This window comes from Hyperolius riggenbachi, chromosome 4, assembly GCF_040937935.1.
Source record: "Hyperolius riggenbachi isolate aHypRig1 chromosome 4, aHypRig1.pri, whole genome shotgun sequence".
Taxonomy (NCBI): Eukaryota; Metazoa; Chordata; class Amphibia; order Anura; family Hyperoliidae; genus Hyperolius; species Hyperolius riggenbachi.
In genome coordinates, this window is record NC_090649.1 from 78,761,104 (window position 1) to 78,785,929 (window position 24,826).

Below are 24,826 nucleotides of genomic sequence, written 5' to 3' on the forward strand. Positions count from 1 at the left end.
CTTGCTGGGTAATGGCTTCTGTTGTGCTATTTTTCAGTGGGAGTTTGTCGCAAATGGATAGGTCAGGTAATGCCATACATGTGTACGGCCAAGTCGGACGAACGTTGGTCTATCTATAGCAGGGCACCAGAGCTGCCAATTAGTAAACAGTTTTTATTAAAGGATCACTATCATAAAAAATTAATATTTCAAATGCATAAATCTAAATTGTACATTTCTCTCAGAGTAAGATGCCCTATAAATTAAATTTTTCTGATTTTGCTGGCATGGGTAGTAGGTAGTAAAAGCCTGTCAGACCTTTGGACTAGTCTATCTCTTAATAGGGAATTTTTATTATTTCCTTTATTCTTTACAAAAGCACTCACTGGAAAGGATTTATACAAAGATATCAGCCTGCTTCCCTACCCACTTGCACACTATTTTGGCAGTTTGACTGAGCAACTGAAGATCTGGTAAGTGCTTTTGTATATAAAGAAATAAGAATCCCCAATGAAGCAATGGACTAGTCCAAAATCTGACACTTCCGTCAGATGTTCACTACCTATTGTGACAGCAGCATAAGAAAAAAGTAATGTAAAGTGAATGTATAGTGCATTTTACTACGGGAGAAATGTACATTTATATGCATGTATTTTAAATGTTATATATGTTGTAAAAGTTGTCCTTTAAGGAAACTGAGACAAAGAATATTATTTGATGTTTTAAAAAAAAAAATTGTACACATCAGCACCATATGTGGAAGATCACCTAAAGTCAAAGTAAAAATATACGCAGCATAAAGGGGACTTGTACAAAACATTCATAACCCCTTGAAATCATAAATGGTAAAAAAAAATGTTTTTAAAAAGGGCAGTTTAGTATTATTTCTACCTCAGTAGGTGGTCATGGGACCCGTTTCCTGTCATCTCAGCTGAACTGGAGCATCAAAGGTCAATAACATATTATTCTTGAATGACAGTAAGTCCAGAAAACCTATTCACATGAGATCACATGATATTTGGTCATGTGACCCATCACCATGGCAGCCCATAGCAGGGTTTCCTGCAGGGCAGATGGGTTTATTTTTGTCATTGGCAAAAGTACTAAGTAAGAACGGGCGGGGTTATTTTTGTTATAGGTTACCTTTTGTGCTGTCCAGGATAGATGAAGAAAATGGGCATATGAGGTGAATTATAATTCTGTTGTGATAATCACTTCCCATTGGTGCTGTTGTGTACAACTCCTTTCATAGGCCTTGTTGCCCTGCTGGCTATGATGTTGCCATGGAGATGCCTCCTGACACTGTTGTCGCTCGCTGGCTCTGTGTGACGCTCCGGCTGCTGCTCCAGCTTCCATACTGGCCACTTACAGTGGTTGTGCTTCAGATGACTGTAAAGGATGAGGACAGCTAACCAAAATGTTAGGGATTTTAATGTGCAGCAAATCCAGTGCATAAGGGCCGACATTGTAACATTTGAATAGCTCCTTATCAGCTCCATACCTGGACAGTGATCTTCTGACTAGGCCTCTCTGTAGCCCCTCACTGCTGGGCTGACCGCCTGGCTGCTCTCAGGTGATTTCTAACTTGTGTCAAATATTTCCTCATCTATATACGAAATGGTAGCTGAAAAGAAGTCCAGAGTTGCTCTGCTGGAATTTGGTACGAAGGTTTGGCAGTGTCTGGTACTTGTAGTACGTCTGTCTTGTCTGTTATGACATCATGCTACAAGGAAGATGGCAGAGGTGAGGAGTGATCAACCTTATTGTTCCTCAGATGCTACAAAGAACCATCCAGCAATCATTCTTACTTGCAGTGAGATTTTTCCATAGTGATATTGATTGTTGTTTGTCCCTTTCCCACCTTTTGTCTGATTTGTAGTCTAGTCCTCTGCATGGCACCATCTTGTCATTGCTGGCCTGCTGGAGAAAACAGCCCTTATTCACTTTTCCTCCTAAATGATCTCCCTGCTGATATTACCACACCTTATCAATAAAATGTCTTTTATGTCACCAGCAAGGACATACTCAGAATCATTTTGACAGTACTTTTTTCTACTTACTTTTTGGTACTTTTTCAACTTCAAAGTGCTGAAAAGTTATTTTAGACAGAAGATGAAAAGTTATCTTCTAGGAGAAAACGTAGAAGAACAAGTGAATTGAGTAATGGCCAGTGTTGCTTGGTTTGTCTTGTTAACTTGCTAATCCTGTGCAGGCAGCATCCAGTCCATCCAGTCCATATCTTTGATACCAATTCATTAACGTTTAGATATTTCTATTTTACAGCGGTAATTTAACACAAGGCCATAAGATTCCCGTGGAATTGTGGGTAAAAAGGCAGTCCTTTGAACACCACATAGCAACATTCTGAATAGGGCTTAACACCTGGACCAGGATTCTGGAAGTGGCTTGGGACAATCCCACAATTTCGCCAGCTGCGGCTTGATAGGAGCCTTTTCTGAACAAATCTAGTGCAGCTAGCAATTTAGTTAACCCTGGCACTGCCTGTGTTCTCTAACAAGATGATTCAAGAGAAATGCAGATGTCCTGGTATAGCAAATAAATCTATTCTCTTGCAAATTGATGTAGTTCTAGACCTTATGGCCCATACGGGCGTGCACCCCGAACCGTCGCTCGTCGCTGCTGTCGCCAGGCGATTGGCGCGGTCAATCGCCTGGCGACAGTTGCCGCCGCAACTGTCGCTAGTCCGCGTGAGTATGCGGACTAGCGACCGCAACCAGCAGGGAATACCCTGAGCTTCTGGCGGGGGGAGGAACTTCAGCGACAACTTCCTTTGCGTCAGTTGCCAGGTCCCTCCGCCGTGTGTATGCGGAGGGACCTTGCGACGAGCTGTCGCCAGCCTATCGCGCACACGCTCCCATGTGCTAGCGACAGGCCAGAAATGTTGCTCGTGAGTATGGGGCATAATTCTTGCCCTTCTGTGCCTTTGGATCACTCTCAGCTGATACATAACCACTTCAAATGGCTCCATCTCCTCTGTCAGCAATGATTTGACAGGAATAACGACAGAGCAGTGAAGGAGATAACGAATCCTAAATTTAACGCTAAACCACGCCCACTTTTATTTTCATGAATTGCTCTTTCTTCCGTTTTATTGCATCATTACCGAATGATTACCGAATGCTCGCTAACAGCTGTAGAGAACTTTGATGAATCCTGAAATCAACTTATGGAGTTCGGTATTTTACCGAGCTGTCTGTAATTGATTCGATAAGTCTTAATGAATCGAGGCCATGACAGAGTAAACTAAAATCTCCATTAATATAGAGAAGGTAAAACCGCTAGAATGGTTCCCTCACCTGCCATGTTCCTACACAGCATGATGCTCACCAATAGGGATGGTCAATGAGATGCTATTCATTCTGGCCCACATACAGAATATATTTATTGATTCTACAACTGCAAAGCACTGCTCAGTAACCCCTAAACAATACTAATAGAACAAAACGTGGTCAAAAACACAACAGTTAGGCGCTGTTCAGTGTTCACACTTATTCCTGTGGAAAATTTATTTGATTTTCCTTATGCGCAACTCTGTGTTTATAAATGTTGAATTCTTTTTGAATGAACATTTGTGGGCGTTTTTACATTTGTATATGAAGGATTTTTTCATGAATATCAATGAAGCTAATTTACATGAAAATGTTTTGCGTTAGCTTCAAAATGTTTATTTTTTTTACGCATTTTCTGCCCTACCTTTGACTTACATTTAAACACAAATCATACATCACACACGAAAATAAGCAACCCACCTTCAAAATTGTAAACACAGATAATTTGCAAATGCAAATTTGCACAAAATTGGAAACACAATGCTGTGCTTTTGAGGTACACTAAATCTGCCACAAGTGTTTTCTTGTTTTTTTTTTTTTTGTTGCAATATTGCACACATTTTAATAGGAGTGAACTCTGCCTTGCGTTATTTTACATACGGTCCCATCACAGTTACAGAATTTCCTACATACCCATATCGTTGTCACTTCAAGAAAGAGGAGCTGTAATGAAAATAACTTAATAAAACTTTTTTTTTTTTTTTTACAATATTCAATTATTTAGTCAGGGTTTGCCTATTTTTTTCTCACCCTGATTTACATTCTGAAATGTATCACAGGCGCCAACATCTCTGTCAGGTTATCTTTGCAGAATGTTAGTTTACCGAGAGTTCTGGGGCCACTAGAAAATATACCTGGTCTCCCAGGATGCTCTGGGGCAGAATTCCGTATAACTAATCACCCTAGACTGTAACATCAGTGGGTGGGTGGGGCTACATACCAAAATTAAAATATAAGAAGTGTTCCTGATGCTGAAACTAGAAAAATTTGCATAAAAGGGAGTATCCTGAATTATTAACTGCATTCTACTTTATGTCACTGCAGAGTCTCTATAAATATCACTATTTTCACAAGACACTGTTTGACAATCATCCCTATGGACAATAGAAATCACTGACGTGTATTAAATTGGGTGCAGATGGTGGAGTCAGAGGAGCCAACCTGGAGGCCCCATATTCTATGGCTTTTGGTTGGATATGCTACTCCGTGCGGATTCCCATTGGCCCAGTTCCAAGCAACACACAATTTGCATACAAGGCGGAGTTATTGGCATCTCAATGACCATTCCTACTTGCCTACAAGTAATGGGCATGCCTTATCCTCCACAGTAAGGAAAACAACATTTCACACAGTTGACAGATGGTGAAGGTCATGTCTAGGGGAACTCCTGGAGAAGCATGTGATCAGTTTGGTCAGGTGATAGATCTGTAAGTCCCTGATTTGCTAATGTGCCGAAGCAGGATGTGATCACAGCAAATTAGAGCTTTGCAAAAATATCAGCTGATCAAACAAAACACATGCTTCTCCATAAGTTCTCCTAGACACGACCATCACTATTGACAGATAGATTTATCTACTGTTTCTTGGTAGACATAGGCCGATATGCAATTTGCTTTTTCTCCTGAGTTTTCTCCTAGGTGATATTTTTAAATGTGTCAATAAAATGCCATTTAAGCCACCAGAAAGCAAGCAAATACTCAATATAATTTTGATATTACTCTTTCACCTATTTTTCAGTACTTGTTAAGTTGAAAAGCACTGGAAAGTTATTTTAAATAGAAGAGAAAACTCAGGAGAAAAAGTGACTAATTGCATACAGGCCATTCTCTCTCTAGATATCTACCGTACTTTATAAACCCTGTAAGGTAAATCTATATTTTGGGCGTATCTGTATAATGGACGGTCGGGTGGGACAGCCAGCCGCGTTCCTTCCTCAGAAATAATATAAGACTCCGCAAAAAGAGTAGCATTTCTTCTACGTTTATATTGAAAAATAAATACACTTTGTTATAGATTATACAGAATATTTACAAAGAGCATTATTATTATTGTTATTATTAGTATTATTGAGACTTGAACTGGAGTAATACATCAATATCCTGTAATATTTTACTATATATCAGTCAGAGCCGTTAAAAATATTTTATTATTTAATTTCAGATATTATTTGTCAGTGATGTTGAATCTGCTATGCTCATAATAATATCCTATTTTAATATATTGTTTTATGGAGAGTTATTTTTAGTTCTGCAAGTCCCCCAAGTGATTTTCCACGCTGGTTCAGTTATTGAGGGAGGAATGTAATGTAGGTATAACAACGGTGTGATTGGGCGATATTATCCGCAGAGGTGTATAATGCCACCACGGCAGGCCACTCTTTGTCATATACCTCTATGCATTACCTGAAGAGCTGTATAAAGCCACCACAGCAGGTGTCTTCTCGTTATATACCTCTATGTGAGATTTGTAGTGGTGGTAAATGCCACCACAGCAGGTCATACAGGCCCATACTCACCTTCCTGTGATCATCAGTAAACTATCAGGTGGTCAGTTTGCTCCTATTCATCATAATTTTCTGTCTTCTGCCATCTCAGACTTTATCTTTAGATTTATAGAGTATTTTCAGATATGAACAATGATCACAAAACATGTTTTAACCCCAACAAAAAATAAGCCTCCTCCTGTCCTACCAGTTAACACTAACCCTCCTAAATGAAGCCCTTCCAGGGGGGCCAAAAACTTAATAGCTGCCACTATGATTACATAAAACCTGACAGCTACCAGCCAATATTTCCACTCATGGATGAAAACCCAGTTGTAGACATTGTTTAGCCCGAATGCCAGTGACCAAACCAGCTGCGCAGCTCAGTTCCCTGCTATGACAGATTTCCCTAGGTCCATGTGACCCAGGTGACACAGCCCTTACCAGATCCAGACCAGGCTCGCTGCATTACTTACATTTCCGGTGTCGTCCAGCCTTGGAGGACGCTGGTATCATGCCCAATGTTGATCCAGTAAACTTGGTCTGGGTTTATTAAAAGTCGACTGCTTTTGGATGTCAACAGATTTCAGTGGTCAACTGGGTCCAACAGATTGGATTACTAAAAGGTGAGTGAATTAGTATGATTTGATATTACACAAGTATGGCCTAAAAATGTGTGCCACTAAATAGCAGACACTTGTAAAAAAAAACAAGAAGCAGGCCAGATCTGCTGCATCACCAAAGTTCTTCACTTTTCAGCAACTATAGTAAACTACGGTAACTGCATATTCTCCTCACTTCTGGTGCTTTAAGGCCTCTTTCACAGTGGGACGTTGCGTTTGATGCGACGTTAAGGTCGCATAACATGTCCCTAATGCATCGTATTGAGAAACTATAACTTGGACGTTATTTAGCCCTGTGTTTGGTGCACCGTTTTTGTCGCACAGTGACTGAATGAAAACGGCGCATGCGTTACATTTAAAAAAAAAAAACTTACTGAGCATGTGCAACACACAACGCAGCAAATGTATTGCTAAACGCACAGCATGCAGCACGTTCTAAATATTGCTACACGTTACACAACGCAACGTGTGCACTGTGAATGTTGTATTGTATAGCTTTGTATTGCTGTGCGTTAGTCTGCGTTATAAGATTTTCTAACGTGCGACTTTAACGTCGCACTGTGAAAGAGGCCTAAGAGAACAACCACTGAGAGTGATGTGGTGATGGTGGTATACAACTCTCGGAGTAATACAGCCCAGAAACCCTATTGAACTGTTATTGTTTGGAGGGCTGATGAATGTGATAGAAGATGAACTAGTTTGCTATAGTGGACTAAATAGTGCAGATTTACTGGCTTATCTTTTAGAAATATTGATTTGCTTTTAAATATAGTTGCCATATATTGCCTGTATTGCATAGTGTAGTGCTGGAACCACTTGTCAGCAGAGTCCCTGTCAGCCAGGAAACTCATCTTTGCTCTCAAGGCGCTTTTTGATTGCCTCATGCCTGGTCTAGGGCACGCCTCTTGTAGGAATGTGGAGCAGTATGATGATGTCACCACATGACCAGTGCTGTTGGACAGGCAATTTGTAGTGTAGCTGGAGCACCATTTCTGGAGTAGTTCTGAGGGAGTAGAAATATGCTTTTGTTTTATCTTACATACTGATTATGTCTTAATTGGGTTTAATCATTTTAAATCTGCATTGCCTCATCATGCTACAGACAAACGTGTAAAGAATTTTAAATAAAATATAGGAAACTGTTACCTTCTTTGCATAATAATCTGCATATAGATTACTCTTTCGTTTACTGTATTTAGTTAATTATTGACACATTTTCAGCAACAGAGAATAGTTTTAATTCCCCCCCTGAGGTGAGAATATTTTGCATTCTGGTTTGATTTCAAATATATAAATGATTAAGGAAAAGTCTTTTTTTATATGTTGAAAATAATCTTGCTATTATCAGTCCTCAACAACGTTACCATGTCTGTATGTATACAAAAATTGTTGTGAACTCTGCTATAGAAACTGTGTTTGCTTTGCTTGTTTTGGAACATCCTCCGGCCTGGGCTCTGGGTACAGGAAGGAGATCATCTCTGGTCATCTGCCTGCAGTTTTACCATCGCACAAAGTGTACCTGTCCTACAGACACAGCCGGTTTATGAGCTGGTGAACATTAATGGCAATGTATATGCAAATGAACGGGAATGTATATGAAATCTGCAGTAGTGGCTTGCATGAGACACTTCCACATAGATTGGATCATCGTTACCAAAGTGTCTGAGGAAATGACTGTTTACGTTGCCTTTGGCAACCACATCCATTAAGCATAGTCAACCCTTACAAGACAAACTGGCCATAGAGAGCCTCCCCCGCATAGGCTAAGGCTCCGCCTCCACTCTCCATATTACTGCAGCTGGTGGCCAGTAGGGACATCCACAATGAGATGCAAATAATGCAGCTTGAAAATGGACCAATTTTATTTTACCTCAGCAGGATTTGATTGGTTCGTTTTCAAGCTGCATAAATTTGAATACAAAATTTGCATAATATTGCATCAACTTGAAATCATTTGCATCTCATTGACCATCCCTAGTGGCCAGTGTGTGGGCAAGTCATTTAGCTTTCTGCATATCCTAACTATACAGTCTTACTACAGGCAGCGGTAGATATCAGTGTATATTATAAAGACACCAGGTGGCCACATACCATACAATTAAAAAGATCAGATTTTATGGCAATTTGATAAAAATGATTGGTTGAGTAAAGAAATAAAAACCTTTTTTTTATTTGAGCGAGAAGTGTGATCGAATTTCTTTCTTTTTTTTTTTTTTTTTTAACCACTTAAGTATAAGCGGTCTCTGCCCCCTTAAGGACCAGAGACAGCTGGTACTGAAATGGTGGAATCCCGACAAATCGCCACACATACCTGCCGTCACCGCCACACGTCGGGATCCTAGGCCACCCACTCTGCTGTCTCTATGACGGCAGAGTTCCTGTGAGCCAGTCAGGAGCTGCTTTCATTGGCTCCTGATCCTGCCTTTCAATGTAAGCCTATGGGAGCGGCTCCTGACCGGCTCACAGGAACTCTGCCGTCATAGAGACAGGCAGAGCCAGTGCAGTGACAAACGGCGGGGATTAAGCGGCGAGATCAGCGGGATCGATGGAAACGGCGGATGCGCGCAGCGGCGTCTAATTGAAATCTACGCCCTGCCAGCCAGGTGACCACCAAAACAGGGATTTCAATTAGCTCCGTCCTTAAGTACTTAAACTTGACCATGACCGAGTAGTGGAATTTCCTGTACAATTTCTAAGAAGATTGAATGATGGAGGATAGATGATTGTCAATTTCTTGATTAATAGACCCAAGCAATTTTTTCAGATTAGTCATATTTTTCAAATAAAAATTGATATCTCAAATTGAAAAGAATAATAAAAAATTGTATTGTGTGGGGCCACCTTAAGGGGGATTCAGAAATTCTTTTAACACTCTGATCTTAGTTGACTCAGGAAGTAGAAGGCGTGCCACCAAAGGAAAGCCACTAGCTGGCTAATGACCCACCTGCTGGGTTGATTATTTAACTAACTGATCAGCCACTAGTGATTTTGATGTGCTAGCACAGGTTAGACGTTTCTGGTCGGTGTTGATATGCTCATCAGGAGAATTTTCCGCTTTTTTTTTCTAACTTCAGCCAAAAGCTTCTTTCATAGTTTTGGATAGTGTGTAAGAAGGCCCTCGGGTTTTTATTGCTATGTGTGTTCCTGCTGGGGTGAAGTCCCCTCCTTTTAATAAGACAGAATAGACTAACTACTTCCTGTGCTGTGTCAGTCACTTACACAGGACAGGAAGGGGTGTGTCTTCGGGGGTAAAGGCCTGTCCTCCAGGATGAACTGAGGAAGCCACTGAAAAAAAAGAGAAGCTGTCACTGGCATATGGGGGTATTTTATGCTTTTATTCTGTCAGTTAAGTATGGGGGGAAATATGTAAAGGATCAGTGTTATTGGCTGCATTGAGAAACAAGAACATTGTTTTAGGCACAACTGTGTTTTGTAGCATTTTCCCAGTGCACTATGGGTATACTTATTACTATTGGTATATTTATTTCCTTTTATACAATACCGGTTGCCTGGCAGTCCTGCTGGTCTATTAGGATGCAGTAGTGTCTGAATAATGCCAGAAACAAGCATGAGGCTAATCTTTTACATCTAACAATAATGTCAGAAACACCTGACCTGCTGCATGCTTGTTCAGGGTCTATGGCTAAGGGCCCATTTCCACTATCGCGAATTTGCATGCGTTTTTCGCATGCAAATTCGCATAGCAATACAAGTGAATGGGACTGTTTCCACTTGTCAGGATTCCTTTGCGTTTTTCTGTGCAGAAAAAAAATCGCATGGCAGAGCCATCAGAATTCGCATACCGCATACCGCTATGCGAATCGCATACAATGTATTTAATAGGAAATTTGCATGAGGTTTGGGCATGCGAATTTTCATGTGAATTCGCATAGAAACAATGGAAAGCACACCAGCACTGCCATGGTTAAATTCGCATACATCGTCATCCATGCGAATTCGCATGAAAATTCGCATGGACCCGCATGCGAATTTCGCATCCGCATGTGAATTTTTACCACGGCGATTCGCACCGCACAAGTGGAAATGCAGCCTAAAAGTATTAGAGGCAGAGGATCAGCAGAATAGCCAGGCAACTGGTATTGCTTAAAAGGAAATAAATATAGCAGCCTCCATATCCCTCTTGCTTCAGTTCCCCTTTTAAAAGCGACCAGTGAAGAGGAAGTAAGAGGTGAGAGTACGTTTAAAGGACACCCGAGGCGAAAATGAACGAATGAAATAAACAATTGTATCTATCTTCCTTCTCCTAAAAATGACTTTTTTTTATGTTTAAATCTACTTTTTACGTTTTAACCGTTTTATTGTTTTTGCTCAATGACACATCCGTTGAAGTATGCCAGAGCTAAAATCTATGAACTATGACCCTTTTGTATCTCTTTCCTGCTCCCAGAAGCCATTTTCTGCTAGGAATGTGTTTTATAGTTGGAATTTCCTATCAGTGAGGGTCACACTGTAGTCACTTCCTTTCTGAGTCAGGACTGAGTCAGCCACTTACATACCTGATATTTAACTCTCTCAGGCAGAGAAAGAAAAAAAGGAACACAGCATAGTTATTTGTGTGCTTGGCACTGTACCTCGGGTATCCTTTAAGCTACCACTGCGCTGTCAACATGGCTTTCCTTACCTAAAACAGACACAGTAGTAAGAAATGGGCAGGGATGGGCTTTAGGCCTGACAAGCAGAAGCAGGAAAACTACATATCACAGATCCCACTACTATAGTTGGCTATGTTGGTCATTCTGCCTCAGCGTGTCTCAGATTCCACTAACTCCAAATCAAGCTACATTCTCCATGACCATTCAGTCAGGGAACAAAATGGCCGCCAGCCCGCAGGCAGCAGGCCCATTGGAATATGCATTTTAGAGACCAATCTCAGTATCTGTTACTCTGAATGTGATGGACTTTTATCATTATGCATTTTCTTATAATATTTATTCATTGGACAACAACAACAAAAAAAGCACAATTGTATAATGTACCATCTGCCCGACTAAAGGGCAACCCTACAGCCAGGGAGCGGGACAAGCTTCTATCTGCCTGGTGCAGGATGGGAATTCCTTTCTTTTCCTCAAGTTGGTGTGTCTCTTACCTCCAAAGGAGGTGCTCACATATAACAACAGCAGCTCCGGTCAGCAACGCATCTATTCACACCGAAACCAATCTCTTTCTGTGAATAATAGAGAACAAACAGGGTTATCTGTAATGGTACTGTACATAGTTTATGTTACTGATTAAGAACTTGTTATATTATAATAAATATATTTATAGATCTAGACTGATGGCTTTTCTTATTGATGTCATTTTTGTGGGAAACTTGAAAGCCTTTTGCCTCGAGTCCTGCAGCTGATTGTGTAGGATGTGATGGTGGACTTGCTAGATATAAAAGATGTTAAACCTATTGGCCATCATAGGCTGTATTAGGCCACACTAACTCTGGTGTCATGTATCTTCAGGAGAACTGTGTGAAGAATAGAATCTCTGGCGTCTGCTGTCAGCGGCCAATCTGTGCAATCGCAATGTGCAGCCAGTCAGAAGGTATTGCGCATGCGGAATCATGGCGTTATGTGTGGTGCAGAATGGTAAAATGTGGAAAACGCTCACAGGTAGAACTGAAATTTGCCGAACTTTTGGACTATAAGACGTACTGACCACACATACACACACACTTTTGGGAAGAAGGGGTGGGGGAGCGCCTTATAGTCTAAAAAATACGGTATATATTTTCAAACTATACCAGTTGCCTGGCAATCCTGCTGATCCTCTTCCTCGTATATTTTTAGCCATAGCCCCTGAACAAGCATCAGGCGTTTCTGACTGAAGTCTGATTAGATTAGTTACATAGTTATTTGGGTTGAAAAAAAGACATACGTCCATCGAGTTCAACCAGAAAACAAAGTACAACACCAGCCTGCTCCCTCACATATCTCTGTTAGCTGCATGTTTGTTTCAGATGTGTGATTCAGAAACTTCTGCAACCAAAGAGATCAACAGGACAGCCAGGCAATTGGGATTGTTTAAAAGGAAATGGATATGGCAGCCTCCATATAACTCTCAGTTCAGGTTCCCTTTAAAAAGCTTGCACTTTGAAAGTGGTTTAAGAAAAGAAATCACAGTATTGAAATATTCCGGCTCTAACGAGACGGGATTATATTTGAAATTCTCCATTTCCTGACCAAATAATCCTCCTGGAAGACGGATACAGTGTCTTGTGCACAAGGATTCATTATCAGCTCAATACATTGAAGTTCACTTCCCAATCAATATTTCCTCCTCCTCCTCGGTGGCGCTCTCCAGCAGGCGGTTCCTGGCGCCGTGTCTGCTATTCATCATGGCTGCCACTCGTGCTGTGTCATCGACGGCCCTGAGTGTGATGAATGCTGATGGGAGTTAATACGGGAGCATTGTGGCTGGAGACAGTATCATCTTCAAGGCTGCACAGCGTATTGTTCGCTCACCGGTGTGCACATGTACAGAATCATACAAAGAGCAGAATTCTGCTCCAGCAGATACCTCATTTCAACTCTAGCTATTGTGTCCAGACCTGCCAGGATTTTACATGTGTTTAAAGCCCCTTTCCAGATATAATTATTCAATCGAATAGCTTAGTAATGAGAATGCTGAAATACTATCTTTTGGTGTGAAACAAGGCTTCTGCAGATAAAGCATTTTACAATTTTTGATCCCATAGGTAGGAGCTGCTGAATTACTAGAATCAGTTTCCAGCCCTGGGGGCGTGGCTGCTGCTTGGATTGCATTATCCTGCTGTTCAGACTAGAAAAAGGAAGTCAAAGACTGAGCTCTCTAAGGGCCCACTCATACTAGAAATTGCAATTTTGCATTCCAATTTTGTAGCGATTGCACTTTATAATTCTCATTCAGTGATAATCGCAAGCGCTGCAGTGTGAAAGATCCCATAGGGATACATGGTACACAGTGCTTTGCTGATCCTCTAAATACATTCAGAATCCCCAACCTGGTAACAAAATGCAGAATAAGCACGGCTGAATTTCTGGGAAGGCCACACAGACCTGAGTCTTGGGCGGCTGCTGTCCAAGGGGGTGTGGCTGGACAAGGAAGGGAAGGCTGCAGATAGTAAAATAGGTTGCACATTGTGAACAATATATGAAAGAGGCATGCTATTGCCCAAGGAAGCTGTACATAAATTAGGTAAGTATACATGGATGCACATGTAAGAGGAAGCTGTACATGGAAGGGGGAGGAGTCTCAAAAAAGTTGGCCTAGGGGCAGAAAAAGTATACATTTGGCCTTGAGATCAGGTATTGTGGTTTTCCCAACATAATGACATTACAGGCAGGAGAACAATGGCAACTTCTATTCATTTTGCAATGACAAGTGTACTAATAATGTATTCTCCTGCCCATCCCTTCCCAGGCAGTATAGGTAGGCTAACAGGAAATATCACGGTTAGAACTGCCACTGACTGAGTTATGTTGAGGAATAACTATAAAAAAATCATTTTCACCAAGAATCTAGAAAGTAAAGACCTATAAGAGCTATATATAATCTGCTCCAATGCCTGTAGCCAGCAGGGCGTCCCTGGAAAGGCTGCTTTTAGCGATTCATAGGATGCAAACAGCATCACTATAACGTGACAAGAGGAGTGATGCAATCAGACGGTGACATGCCACTGTGATTGTTCACTTAAAATAATTGAAGGTCACAGCGTGGGGTAATGGGAAGACAAGCAGCAAATCAGTGCCAAGCAGGTGTGAAGAGGAGGAATCCATATTTATGTTTCCGGCATGCTAACTTCAAAGCAGATATATGATTGAAAAATACAAGTGAAAGGAAGTATAGAAAACACTCTCACTGGGCACATTCTGCATCCTCTGTTCCCCCTAATCCTTCTCTTCAATCTGAGAGAATGAGGAAGGTCCAAAGGGACCGCAACAAGTTGGACGCTCTCTGGTCCCTTATACAGTTTGATACTGCAAGCAGCCCATGGTGTGCCGCCTCATTCTTCCATATACATGGTACAGGCTTAGCATCAGCTGAACTTCTGTAGCATAAGTGGATCTGCACCCATAGACACTTCTTGTATTCCAATCCATCTCCTCTGTTCTCCCAACTTCTCCATCCTCCCCTCCTTTATTTTCCTAATTTCTCCATCCTGCCCTCTTCTGTTTCCCAACTACTCCATTCTCCGCTCATCTGTTCCCCCAAACACTCCATTCTCCCCTCTGCTGTTTCCCAAATGCACCATCCTCTGCTCCCCTAAACAAACCATCATTCCCCCTTCATACTAACACAACTATCATGGACAGAGAATCTGAGGCTTAAAGAGAATCTGTACTCTAAAATTCTTACAATAAAAAGCATACCATTCTATTCATTATGTTCTCCTGGGCCCCTCTGTGCTGTTTCTGTCACTCCCTGCTGCAATCCTGGCTTGTAATTGCCAGTTTTAGGCAGTGTTTACAAACAAAAGACATGGATGCTAACCAGCATGTGATAGGCTGAGAGAAGCTCAGTCTGTGACTCACACAGAGCCTGGAGGGGGCGTGGAGAGGGTGTGTATAGCTTCTTCCTATCACAAGCAGAGCAGCACATTCCAGCCTGAGTGCCTAAGCCGACAAAGCTGACAAAGGAAAGAAGATTAGATTATATAACAGAGATAAGACAGCTATTGTGCAACTAGGAAAGGCTGCAGTTAGACAGACCACATTAGAACAGGTATAGGAACTTATAGGATAGAAGAAATAAGGCTGAAAATTTGGTTACAGAGTCTCTTTAACAGGTTGCTTGTTAGTTCTGGAAAAGGCCATTGTAGCTGACCCAGGCTAGGTTGTGGTGCCTACATTACAATGGAAGTGCCTAGATTCAGCATCTGGCCTCTCAGACTGACAAATGTGTTGAATCACCTGAACGACAACTACAAGATATGTATAGAGGGTAACATTTCAAGTTTGTACATAACCTAAAGCCACACACACATTACACTTCCTAGTATTCTGAAATACATGGCTGTTCAGAACTAAGGATGTGCAGGCAAAATCAATATTCAGTTTTGTCTGAGACAAAAGTGAAACAGAGCCATAGTTGATGCTGGCTGTGGGTGTTACTCACCTTGGTTAGCAACTTTGGTTCCAGCATTCCCCATCCTACTGATACTTCCTGGATGTGGATGCCGCAGGCCAAATTGTTTATTAAGATTTATTATGTATTGAACAGTCTCAAATAAACTACTAACCTCCCCTTCCTCTAATACAGGTCCTCTTATACTTACAGATACAGATCAGGAGGTTTTGTGGCTACACTTGTGATGGGTGTGAAGATCCTGATGGCCACACTTGTTTTATGTCCCTTGTGAGATGGGGCCCAAGGTAATGAAGGGCACCAAGGGGAGGCAAGGGGAGGGGTGTGAGCATTGGGGTGGGAGGGGCCCATCACAGTTTTTCTGGGGTCACCTGAGTTAAAGTTATGTCACTGCTATTGAGAATCCATTAACTGAACCTGCAGCCTTGTCCTGCTGTGTGCCAATCGTTCTCCCACGGCCCCTAGCCTGTCACACAGTTTCCTACATACTGGATCAATTTTCAGTTGGCAAACTGTTCAAATTCAATTTAAAGTTGATTGATCTGGCTTGTTAAGTGCATCACATTTGCAGCAGGTTTGATCAAACAAGATTGAAACGGCTAGAAAAATTGTGTGGCCAGTGTAACTTTCCTTCAACACAGGTCTGTGAGTGGGCAGGAAGGGACCCACCCCTATAATACCCCCCCTCCCCCCCTCCATTATACCTCAAACCTCAATCAACAGGTTGCTGTACATTCAGCATGCAGGGGGGGAAAAAAACGACAGTATGCAGCAAACAAAGACGACATACATGAAAATCCCTATAGTGGTGCGTGGGGCGTCTAGAGGGATATGGATGCGTTCTCACATCACAGCAAGTGGCGGCGAGGGTTTCAAAAGACACATACCAGCACATAGGAAACGTACCAGCACATAGGAAACATATCAGCGCATAGGAAACGTACCAGCACATAGGAAACAAGCCCTCACAATTGCTAAAGTTTGAATGCGAATGTGCAAAATGCATTTACCACACATCAAATGAAAGTCAGTAAACGCTGCCAAAATTACATATTTGCATTCCAGTTTTCGCAGGCGCAAAAAATAAAATTACACCTTGCAGCATAAGTTTGCACATTGCATGCAAATTCCCATTGGCTTTAATTAGCTGCAGTAAAAAAAATGCACATAAAAATTAGCGTACGAATGCAAATGTTAATTCACAAAAATGTTCAGTGTTTTGGAATGCTAAGGGTCCTTTTACTGTGAGTCTTTTACGCAGTAATGCACAATATCATCACAGTGGAACTCAATGATATGCCTATGGGGCTTTTCCATTGAGTGCAGTAAGGTGGATTCATATGCAGTAACGCACAACATGCAATGCATTAACCAGGGCTGTGGAGTCGGAGTAATATTTGGGTACCTGGAGTCGGTAGTTTCATAAACTGAGGAGCCGGAGTCGATAGATTTTTGCACTGACTCCACAGCCATGGCATTAACATGTGCAATTAAGTGGCAGCTTAACTTGTAGACTTGTTTGCTGCCTGAAGAAAACTAGTGAGGATGGTGTGTATGTGAGTGTGCGTGTGTGTGTATGGTGTGTATGTGAGTGTGCGTGTGTGTGTATAGTGTGTATAGTGTGTATGTGAGTGTGCGTGTGTGTGTATGCGAGTGTGGTGTGTACATTTCACACAGCACACCAGGAAGTCTAAAGGGCAGAACAGCACATGGAGAGGAGGCGGGGCTAGCAGTTAGTGCATATTTGATTGAGGGGTGTGCCAGCACACACATACTCACAGCAGGCAAGCTTGGTGCTTCATGATTCAGGCAGGGGCAGCAGAGCAGACCGAAAGACTGATAAAGATCAGCTGAGTGTAGAGCTGATGCTGCCCCCTACAGTCTGCTGCCCTAAATCATGCGATTCAGTCTGCTTCATGGTAGGGTCGTCCCTAAGTGGCAGTGAGGCATACACTTTCATTGTGAGGCATACCTCACTGTATTGATCGCATCGTAAGGGTTACGTGTGAAATGGCCTTAATTGTCAACCCTGCCTAAATATAAATATATCATTTTCAGTCATGAAATAAAAGACATAAGAAAGGGTACTTTTTTTGTATTGTTAGTTCACACTGGAAATTATCATTCTTTGGCTCTATGTTACCGCAAATTAGATTTTCTTTTCTTACTTCTGACTCTAAAAAGGAAGGAAAAGTGAATTTAAGATGAAAGGTGGGAGGAAAAAAAAAAGAAGAGGAGAAATGATTTGAGTGCGGCAGACACCTCTGTGAGAGGTTGAGGTCTTTAAACTTTGATTAGCCTCATCACAGCCTGTAGAGCTCCTACCTGAGTGACCAGGACTTTCATCAATGCTCACATAGAGCATGCAGCAATTCCAGGCCAGCCTGGCTGTGAGGAGGAGAGCAGCTAATGATTCCAAGGTCAATTACTCTCCGTGAAGGAGACCATCTTCTGCAGGCCTGTCACCCCCTCCTCTGCAGGCTGCCATTGGACACACACTGCACGGCAAGCAGCTGAAAACAAGTTTAAGGAGTTGGATGTAGAACTTTGAAATTGGCGTTCAGCGGAATTCATTACCCAGCGCCGGTAACAATCTGATTGGCACACTCTGCAATTGTAATTGGCACATTTCACCACGGAGTAAAAAATGGTTGTCTCAAAACTGAGGTAAAAGAGAGAATATGCAAACAAAGAGAGACGAGGCGAGGGGCTGAACGTTTCTGGGATACTTAGCCGTTTGGGGATTGCAAATAATATTGAAGACGACTGTTTTACAGCAACCCTAGGCTACATTATAATGCCCCATACTCCTGGGCAACATTTCTGGCCTGTCGCTAGCACACAGGAGCGTGTGCGCGACAGCTCGTCGCCAGGTCCCTCCGCATACACACGGCGGAGGGACCTGGCAACTGACGCGAAGGAAGCTGTCGCTGAAGTTCCTCCTCCCGCCGGAAGCTCAGTGTATTCCCTGCTGGTTGCTGTCGCTAGTCCGCATACTCACGCGGACTAGCGACAGTTGCAGCGGAGTTGCGGCGGTAACTGTCGCCGGGCGATTGACTGCGCCAATCGCCTGGCGACAGCAGCGACGAGCGACGGTTCGGGGTGTGCGCCCGTGCAACGCCGCATACTCACAGGCGAGCCGTCGCTGCAACACGCGCGCGCCGCGTGTTGCGGCGACAATTGTAGCCCGTGAGTATGGGCCATTAAATGACTACATTCACTGTATAAATTATACAACACCTTGCAAACACAACCTGCACCAGGACGTAACAAAAGACCCTGCAAAGAATGAAGCTGCAGGGGGGCCCACGAACCGGAGGAAGTCCCATGTGGTGAGAAGTTTATTTTCCCAGTCCTGAGAGACTGACAAATAAGGACACAGAGAGGGGAAAAAAAAAACCTTTCTGCTCTCTGCACATTTGTTCTAATGACTGCATCTGCTCAGCCACGAATAAGGATTTGGATTAGGTTCTCAGTTTACCTGCGCAGAAAGCAAGGGGGGTGCTATCCAAAGTTTCACAGGGGGGCCCAGTGATTTCTAGTTTCTAGTTGGTGTTGCATTTGCGTATTTTTAATTACATTTGCCCAGGGCCGGTTCTAGACTTTTTGCCACCTGCAGCAATACAGGATGGCCTTAAACCTCCCTCTGCTCCCTCCAAGACAGCATCTCCTTCCTGCTGGCCCCCAGGATGCTGGGTATGTGTTGCACTGGCGCCACATCACTCACCCATTCTCAGCAGATTAGTAATGGGATCACCAGCCCCAGGTGAAGTCCTGCTTCCTCTCTGACTACAGTGGTGCCTCATGTGACCCGGCAGCATGTAACAGGTCACATGAGGCACCGCTGTAGCCATGGATGCAGGACGCTTGACAGGCAGATGGAGATCCCATCGATGCAACGCTGAGAGAAGGGGAATGAAGCGGAACCGCACAGCCCTGAAGCATGTGAATCACGGTGGTTCATGGAAGAACCGCCCCTGCATTTACCTTTCTGTGGATGAGACATGGACGAAAACTCCCAATGACTATAATGGCAGCCCAAAATGCCTCAAAACACAGCAAGGCATACAGCCGCATAAGGGTAAAAAAATGAAATGATTAAAGGGACTCCAAGCACCTCTCATGGGCATTCCTTTAAGCCAGACGACTTCCAACAAAGTTGTGCTATGACCCCTCTGGAGGAGCCTCTTGCAATGACCATGCGTGTCACTTCCTGCTCCTGCTTCATTCAGTGATGCACTTCACTAACAGAGAAGACAGGACAGGGGTGACCCGGAAGTTATAACAGCCAAGATGGCAGCCGCGATTTTTAAATTGAAATCAAACAAAAACTATTTGGTGTAGAACGGCGATTCAGGCATCAAATGAAAGAGGAGAGCACAAGCTACAGAAAGTACTTTGCAGTACTGGTCGGAGTCTTAAAGGCATGCCCATAAGAGGTGCTCGGAGTCCCTTTAAGTGGGAATGCTGCAATGATCTTCTATGAGAAAACACATGGCCTTGTGAGCCACATGCCCTTTCCAAAATGTGAAGGGACCTTAAACAGCGAATGTGTCAAGTAGCATTAAATCACATTGAAACTATTTGCAGCCCACACCTACTGCGTTGTGACAAAACGGTGTGATGAAACCTAACGCAGAGTTGTGGTGCATTATGTGTACATCATGACGCCCTGATGTTAATTCATGTAATGGCAACGCAAATTTGCCTGAAAATATTTTTTTTGTTTTTATTTTCTACCTACATAACCTGAAAATAATGCAACTTAACCACTTGAGGACCGCAGTGTTAACCCCCCCTAAAGACCAGGCCCTTTTTCTTGAAATTGGCCACTGCAGCTTTAAGGCCATGCTGAAGGGCCATACAACTCAGCACACAAGTGGTCATTGGTCCATCCCATCTTTCGCGTGACATCCCCGTTAAAGTTATTCCACCTGCTCGGTCTTTAGTTCTCCTTGGGCAGTATTCTGATGTACTCACATTCCTGAATGCTTCCGAAGATGGGCAAATCTGTACTGTGCCTGTGTGAACCAGGACTTGTGCATATGCAACATGGATGCGCTCATCTTAGGAAGTATTTTAGGGACATGAAGTTGTTCTGAAGGCTTTCCGAGAAGCGCCAAAGAGCTATTCAACCAAGCAGGTCGAATAACTTCAACAGGGGACAACCCTGGAACGACAGAACCAGGAGGACTATAGGGGGCTGGAAGAAGCCACAGGTAAGTTAAACGGAGCACATTGTTCTTAAAAGAACAACTGTAGCAAGAGGGATATGGAGACTGCCATATTTATTTCCTTTTACACAATACCAGTTGCCTGGCTGTCCCGCTGGTCGATTTGGCTGCAGTAGTGTCTGAATCACACCAGAAACAAGCATGCAGCTAATCTTGTCAGATCTGACCATAATGTCAGAAACAGCTCATCTGCTGCACAATTGTTCAGGGTCTATGGCTGGAAGTATTAGAGGCAGAGGATCAGCAGGACAGCCAGGCAGGCAACTGGTATTGCTTAAAATACAGTGACCAGATTTTTCTAGGCTCAACCTGGGATGGGAAATGGGCATGTCAATGACGTGGTGAAAAAAATGGGCGTGCCCATGACATGGTGTGGGCGGAGCAAACTGTAATGTAACTCTGAGGGCCCTTTTCCACTAGAGGCGATTGCCGAATCGCAAAATCGCTAATCGCAGCGGAGCGATTATTGCTGCGATTTTGCTACGCTATGCAGTGCATAGCAAAATCGCAATCGCCAGGAAAAAAAGGACTTTGCTGAATCGCAATCGCTAGCGTTTAGTGCAAACGCTAGCGATAGATAGTGGAAAAGGGCCCTGAGGCAGTGGCCCAGAGTTTCCTCCCAAAACACAGACAGACAATGTGACCCTAAAGGTAATTAGGCAATGTTCCCCAAACACAGAAGAAAGCCGTGTTCCCACAATGATTTGGTGAAATAGGAGATTTGCATCATGGATGTCAGTCCATGACATGACTATGTACTCTGTAAAGTGCTGCAGAAGATGCAAGTGCTACATAAATCCTACTAATATAATAAATGGGAAAGTTCGGATGTTTGGATGTTTGGATATTTGGATATTTGGATGTTTGGATATTTGGATGTTTGTTACTCGATCACGCAAAAATGGCTGAACGGATTTGAATGAAATTTGGCACACACATAGTACATTACCTGGAATAGAGTATAGGATACTTTTTATTCCCATAACCAAAAAGGGGGCGGAGACAAATACAAATTTCACTGGAAAATGTAAACTGCTGCCATTCTTACACTGTTAATGGCAGGGTTCTCAAACTTTGCACAGTTGGTCGTTGGGTGACTGGGATTAATATTCAGAAAGGTGGGAGGAGCTTACAAAAACCAATCATAATTCACCTATTGATTTTCAAGGGGAATATTTACATTGCTGCCACTCTTGCACTGTTAATGGCACAAGCCTCAACCCTGGTACAGTTGATCATTGGGTGACTGGGGTTCAATTTGAGAAAGGGGGGTGGAGCCACAAACAGCCAATTAGATTTGTTTCATTCCAATGCAAATTATTGATGCCAAACACCGCAAAGCTTACAAACTAGGTAATTGAGTAATTGATAAATTGTGTGTGAGGGTTAGAAAAGTGGGTACAGCCAACACCAGCCAAATACATAAGTGGGCAACGCGGGGTCATAAGTGGGCGGAGACAAATACAAATTTTACTGGGAAAATGTAAACTGCAGCCATTCTTACACTATTAATTGTAGGGTTCTCAAACTTTGCACAGTTGGTTACTGGGTGACTGGGATTAATATTCAGAAAAGTGGGTGGAGCCTACAAAAGCCAATCAAAAATTACCTATTGATTTTTCAGGGGAATATTTCATTGCTGCCATTCTTTCACTGTTAATGGCACAAGCCTTAAACCTGGTACAGTTGATCATTTGGTGACTGGGGTTTAAATTGATAAAAGGGGGTGGAGCCACAAACAGACAATCTTATTTGTTTCATTTTAATGCAGGTTATGGATGCTAAAAACCGCAAAGCTCACAAACTTGGTCATTGAGTAATTGAGTAATTGTGTGTTAGGGTTAGGAAAAGTGGGTGCAGCCAACACCAGCCAAATACATAATCGGGCAATAACGGGCGGAGACAAATACACATTTCACTGAGAAAATGTAAACTGCAGCCATTCTTACACTGTTAATTGTAGGGTTCTCAAACTTTGCACAATTGGTCACTGGGTGACTGGGATTAATATTCAGAAAAGTGGGTGGAGCCTACAAAAGACAATCAAAATTCACCTATTGATTTTCAAGGGGAATATGTAATTGCTGCCATTCTTGCACTGTTAATGGCACAAGCCTTAAACCTGGTACAGTTGGTCATTGGGTGACTGGGGTTAAAATTTAGACAAAGGGGTGGAGCCACAAACAGCCAATCAGATTTGTTTAATCTCAATGCAAATTATTGATGCCAAAGACCGCAAAGCGCACAAACTTGGTCATTGAGTAATTGTGTGTTAGGGTTAGAAAAAGTAGGCGGAGCCAACACCAGCCAAATACATACCCGAACAATGTCAGGAAATCAGTGGGTGGAGAAAAATACAAATTTCATTGGGAAAATGTAAACTGCAGCCATTCTTACACTGTTAATGGTAGGGTTCTCAAACTTTGCACAGTTGGTCACTGGGTGACTGGGATTAATATTCAGAAAGGTGGGGGGAGCGTACAAAAGCCAATCAAAATCCATCTATTGATTTTTAAGGGGAATATTTCATTGCTGCCATTCTTGCACTGCTAATGGCACAAGCCTCTTACACTGTTAATCACCTGTACCTGGTACACTTGGCCATTGGGTGATGTGGCTTCAAATTCAGAAAAGGGGTGGAGCCACAGCCAGATTTATTTTATTTCAATGCAAATTATTGATGCCAAAGACCGCAAAGCTCACAAACTTGGTCATTAAGTAATTAAGTAATTGTGTGTTAGAGTTAGGAAAAGGGGGAGGGGACAACACCAGCCAAATACATACCCGGGCAACGCCGGGCGTCCAGCTAGTACATAATAATGATATGGCGGGACATTAGACTTTGACCGGGATTACATTGTTAGCTCTGCCAAGGACATGACTATATTCTCTGTAAAGTGCTGCCTTAGATGCCAGTGCTATATAAATACTGTACATAATAATATTGTAGGATATTAGACTATGACTATGGTGGGATTAGATTGTGTGCGATATCTGCAAAAGCTGCTGATGCTACAGTATTAGCATACCATTTAATAATCATGAACCCCCAAAATGCCAAATGCGGCAACAATAACCCCAAATTAGCAAATGCAGTCTCTATAGCCATTAAATAACAACTGCAGCCACTGTTACCTCTGACACATGAATTGCAATAACTTATTTCTGACAAATGAAATGCAACTACCTGTGACTTCTGACACATGAAATGCAGCAGAAAACGATTACTTTGACTCTGCAAATGAGGCAAACATTACCTCATGCGGCCACAGAGTCCCACAGCTGGGACACCCGGCAGCCAAAGAGTTTGAGAGGCATTTCACTGCCTAACAACAGTTCGTGGAAGAGGCCTTACTTCAGTTGTCCTTCATTATCACAGGTAACAGCAATCAGCATCCAGGATAACAAGAGCTAATCATGTCTGCCATGGGCAATTTCCTAAGGCCTCTTTTCCACAAACTGTTTACAGGCAGTGAAATGCCTCTCAAACGCTCACAACTGCTCACTGCTGCTTGTTGCTGCCTGGTAACTGCTTGCTGAGCACACAGTTCAACAGTTCGTGGAAAGGAGGCCTAACAGCACCACGATGAGTATTGTGGAAGCTGCCCTGAGACTGCACTGCTCTCAACTCCTCTTCTAGCACAGGAGAAACCAGGGCGATGTGCAACAATAGCAAGCTAAAATGTAGAAAATCATCCTACCCGGATAGGGCAGCCTTTTACTCTGGAAGGGACAGCGGAACCAAGAAAAGTTCCTCACTAATAAGCAAGTACATAATTGGTTCCTCTCCCACAGGAAGTGCAGGGGATATGCTGGGGGATGTGTATTCTCTCAACAGAATTAGGACTACATTTATCTGGATATAGAACAATGAAATCACTAAACCAAACTGACAGTAAGGGCCCATTCACACTGGGGATCGCAAAACGTTAGCAAAATCATTAGCGTTTTACTGCGGCAATTTTTTTGTGATTTGCACTTATTATAGTACATTTTTGAGCGATCATGATTCATTTTTTTAACATTGCATTCGAGATTGCTCTAAAGTCTTGAAAAAATGCTGCTTGCAACATGTTTACCACG

At 42.7% G+C, this 24,826-nt stretch overlaps 1 long non-coding RNA gene across 1 annotated transcript; it reads right to left on the reverse strand.

Annotated features, from left to right (window-relative positions):
* Nucleotides 1-1,793: 1,793 nt before the first annotated feature.
* Nucleotides 1,794-24,477, reverse strand: LOC137571297 (uncharacterized). The gene is made up of 3 exons (XR_011031326.1): nucleotides 24,445-24,477; nucleotides 11,542-11,619; nucleotides 1,794-1,899 (listed from the first exon to the last, which is right to left on the reverse strand). It is a non-coding gene; the product is annotated as an uncharacterized lncRNA (long non-coding RNA).
* Nucleotides 24,478-24,826: the final 349 nt, after the last annotated feature.